Raw genomic sequence first — 5000 nt, forward strand, 5'->3', positions numbered from 1 at the left:
TTGACTGACTCCCGCTGACTTTTTTTGATTGACCCCCGCTGACTTGACTTGACTGACCCCCGCTGACTTGACTGACCCCCGCTGACTTTTTTTGATTGACCCCCGCTGACTTGACTGACTCCCGCTGACTTTTTTTGATTGACCCCCGCTGACTTGACTTGACTGACCCCCGCTGACTTGACTGACTCCCGCTGACTTTTTTTGATTGACCCCCGCTGACTTGACTTGACTGACCCCCGCTGACTTGACCGACCCCCGCTGACTTGACTGACCCCCGCTGACTTGACTGACCCCCGATGACTTGACTGACTCCCGCTGACTTTTTTTGATTAACCCCCGCTGACTTGACTGACCCCCGCTGACTTGACTGACCCCCGCTGACTTAACTGACCCCCGCTGACTTGACTGACCCCCGCTGACCTTTTTCGACTGACCCCCACTGACCCCCGCTGACTTGACTTGACTGACCCTCGCTGACTTGACTGACCCCCGCTGACTTGACTTGACTGACCCTCGCTGACTTGACTGACCCCCGCTGACTTGACTGACCCCCGCTGACTTGACTGACCCCCGCTGACTTGACTGACCCCCACTGACTTTTTTTGATTGACCCCCGCTGACTTGACTGACTCCCGCTGACTTTTTTTGATTGACCCCCGCTGACTTGACTTGACTGACCCCCGCTGACTTGACCGACCCCCGCTGACTTGACTGACTCCCGCTGACTTTTTTTGATTAACCCCCGCTGACTTGACTTGACTGACCCCTGCTGACTTGACTGACCCCCGCTGACTTTTTTTGACTGACCCCCACTGACCCCCGCTGACTTGACTTGACTGACCCTCGCTGACTTGACTGACCCTCGCTGACTTGACTGACTCCCGCTGACTTTTTTTGATTGACCCCCGCTGACTTGACTTGACTGACCCCCGCTGACTTGACCGACCCCCGCTGACTTGACTGACCCCCGCTGACTTGACTGACCCCCGCTGACTTGACTGACTCCCGCTGACTTTTTTTGATTAACCCCCGCTGACTTGACTTGACTGACCCCCGCTGACTTGACTGACCCCCGCTGACTTGACTGACCCCCGCTGACTTTTTTTGACTGACCCCCACTGACCCCCGCTGACTTGACTTGACTGACCCTCGCTGACTTGACTGACCCCCGCTGACTTGACTTGACTGATCCCCGCTGACTCCCGCTGACTTGACTGACCCCCGCTCACTTGACTTGACTGACTCCCGCTGACCCCCGCTCACTTGACTTGACTGACTCCCGCTGACTTGACTTGACTGACCCCCGCTGACTCCCGCTGACTTGACTGACCCCCGCTGACTTGACTGACCCCCGCTGACTCCCGCTGACCTGACTGACCCCCGCTGACTTGACTGACCCACGCTGACTCCAGCTGACTTGACTGACTCCCGCTGACTTGACTTGACTGACCTCCGCTGACTTGACTTCACTGACTCCTGTTGACTCCTGCTGACCCCCGCTGACTTGACTGACTCCCGCTGACTTGACTTGACTGACTCCCCCTGACTTGACTTGACTGAACCCCGCTGACTCCCGCTGACCCCCGCTGACTTGACTTGACTGACTCCTGTTGACTACTGCTGACCCCCACTGACTTGACTTGACTGACCTCCGCTGACTTGACTTGACTGACTCCTGTTGACTCCTGCTGACCCCCGCTGACTTGACTGACCCCCGCTGACTTGACTTGACTGACCCCCGCTGACTTGACTTGACTGACCCCCGCTGACTTGACTTGACTGACCTCTGCTGACTTGACTGACCCCCGCTGACTCCTGCTGACTTGACTAACCCCCGCTATCTTGACTTGACTGACTCCCGCGACTAGACTGACCCCCGCTGACTTGACTTGACTGACCCCCGCTGACTTGACTGACCTCTGCTGACTTGACTGACCACCGCTGACCCTTGCTGACTTGACTTGACTGACCCCTGCTGACTCCCGCTGACTTGACTTGACTGACTCCCCCTGACTTGACTTGACTGAACCCCGCTGACTTGACTTGACTGACCCCCGCTGACTTGACTTGACTGACCCCCAGTGACTTGACTTGACTGACCTCCGCTGACTTGACTTGACTGACTCCCGCTGACTCCTGCTGACCCCCGCTGACTTGACTGACCCCCGCTGACTTGACTTGACTTGACTGACCCCCGCTGACTTGACTTGACTGACCCCCGCTGACTTGACTTGACTGACCCCCGCTGACTTGACTTGACTGACCTCCGCTGACTTGACTTGACTGACTCCCGCTGACCCCCGCTGACTTGACTTGACTGACTCCCGCTGATATACTTGACTGACCCCCGCTGACTTGACTTGACTGACCCCCGCTGACTTGACTTGACTGACTCCCGCTGACTCCTGCTGACCCCCGCTGACTTGACTGACCCCCGCTGACTTGACTTGACTGACCCCCGCTGACTTGACTTGACTGACCCCCGCTGACTTGAATTGACTTTACTGACCCCCGCTGACTCCCGCTGACTCCTGCTGACCCCCGCTGACTTGACTGACCCCCACTGACTTGACTTGACTGACTCCCGCTGACTTGACTTGACTGACCCCCGCTGACTTGACTGACTCCTGCTGACCCCCGCTGACTTGACTGACCCCCGCTGACTTGACTTGACTGACTCCCGCTGACTTGACTTGACTGACTCCCGCTGACTTGACTTGAGTTGACTGACTCCCGCTGACTTGACTTGACTGACTCCCGCTGACTTGTCTTGACTGACCCCTGCTGACTCCGGCTGACTTGACTTGACTGACCCTCGCTGACTTGACTGACCCTCGCTGACTTGACTAACCCCGCTGACTTTTTTGATTGACCCCCGCTGACTTGACTTGACTGATCCCCGCTGACTCCCGCTGACTTGACTGACCCCCGCTGACTTGACTTGACTGACTCCCGCTGACTTGACTTGACTGACTCCCGCTGACTTTTTTTGATTGACTCCCGTTGACTTGACTTGACTGACCCCCACTGACTTGACTGACCCCCGCTGACTTGACTGACCCCCGCTGACTTGACTGACTCCCGCTGACTTTTTTTGATTGACCCCCGCTGACTTGACTTGACTGACCCCCGCTGACTTGACTTGACTGACTCCCGCTGACTTGACTGACCCCCGCTGACTTGACTGACTCCCGCTGACTTGACTGACTCCCGCTGACTTGACTGACTCCCGCTGACTTGACTGACTCCCGCTGGCTTGACTGACTCCCGCTGACTTGACTGACCCCCGCTGACTTGACTGACTCCCGCTGACTTTTTTTGATTGACCCCCGCTGACTTGACTTGACTGACCCCCGCTGACTTGACTGACCCCCGCTGACTTGACTGACCCCCGCTGACTTTTTTTGATTGACCCCCGCTGACTTGACTGACCCCCACTGACCCCCGCTGACTTGGCTTGACTGACCCTCGCTGACTTGACTGACCCCCGCTGACTTGACTTGACTGACCCTCGCTGACTTGACTGACCCCCGCTGACTTGACTTGACTGACCCCCGCTGACTTGACTTGACTGACCCTCGCTGACTTGACTTGACTGACCCTCGCTGACTTGACTGACCCTCGCTGACTTGACTAACCCCCGCTGACTTTTTTGATTGACCCCCACTGACCCCCGCTGACTTGACTTGACTGACCCTCGCTGACTTGACTGACCCCCGCTGACTTTACTTGACTGACCCTTGCTGACTTGACTGACCCCCGCTGACTTGACTTGACCGACCCCCGCTGACTTGACTTGACTGACCCCCGCTGACTTGACTTGACTGACCCTCGCTGACTTGACTGACCCTCGCTGACTTGACTAACCCCCGCTGACTTTTTTGATTGACCCCCGCTGACTTGACTTGACTGATCCCCGCTGACTCCCGCTGACTTGACTGACCCCCGCTCACTTGACTTGACTGACTCCCGCTGACTTGACTTGACTGACCCCCGCTGACTCCCGCTGACTTGACTGACCCCCGCTGACTTGACTGACCCCCGCTGACTCCAGCTGACTTGACTGACTCCCGCTGACCCTCGCTGACTTGACTTGACTGACCTCTGCTGACTTGACTAACCCCCGCTAACTTGACTTGACTGACTCCCGCGACTAGACTGACCCCCGCTGACCCCCGCTGACTTGACTTGACTGACCCCCGCTGACTTGACTGACCTCTGCTGACTTGACTGACCCCCGCTGACCCTCGCTGACTTGACTTGACTGACCCCTGCTGACTCCCGCTGACTTGACATGACTGACTCCCCCTGACTTGACTTGACTGAACCCCGCTGACTTGACTTGACTGACTCCCGCTGACTTGACTTGACTGACTCCCGCTGCCCCCCGCTGACCCCCGCTGACTTGACTTGACTGACTCCCGCTGACTTGACTTGACTGACTCCCGCTGACCCCCGCTGACTTGACTGACTCCCGCTGACTTGACTTGACTGACTCCCGCTGACTTGACTTGACTGACCCCCGCTGACTTGACTGACTCCCGCTGACCCCCACTGACCCCAACTGACTTGACTTGACTGACTCCCACTGACTTGACTTGACTTGACTGACCCCCGCTAACTCCCGCTGACCCCCGCTGACTTGACTTGACTGACCCCCGCTGACTTGACTGACCTCTGCTGACTTGACTGACCCCCGCTGACCCTCGCTGACTTGACTTGACTGACCCCTGCTGACTCCCGCTGACTTGACATGACTGACTCCCCCTGACTTGACTTGACTGAACCCCGCTGACTTGACTTGACTGACTCCCGCTGACTTGACTTGACTGACTCCCGCTGACCCCCGCTGACTTGACTTGACTGACTCCCGCTGACTTGACTTGACTGACTCCCGCTGACCCCCGCTGACTTGACTTGACTGACTCCCGCTGACTTGACTTGACTGACTCCCGCTGACTTGACTTGACTGACCCCCGCTGACTTGACTGACTCCCGCT

General features: G+C 57.5%; 1 protein-coding gene across 1 annotated transcript in view; it reads right to left on the reverse strand.

The window, feature by feature from the left end:
• slain1b (SLAIN motif family, member 1b) overlaps nt 1–5000 on the reverse strand; it is a 25139-nt gene that overhangs the window by 16395 nt on the left and 3744 nt on the right. The window lies entirely within an intron of this gene.

Source organism: Rhinichthys klamathensis, unplaced genomic scaffold (genome assembly GCF_029890125.1).
Source record: "Rhinichthys klamathensis goyatoka isolate OS25496 unplaced genomic scaffold, OSU_Roscu_1.1 h1tg000802l_1, whole genome shotgun sequence".
NCBI classification, from domain to species: Eukaryota; Metazoa; Chordata; class Actinopteri; order Cypriniformes; family Leuciscidae; genus Rhinichthys; species Rhinichthys klamathensis.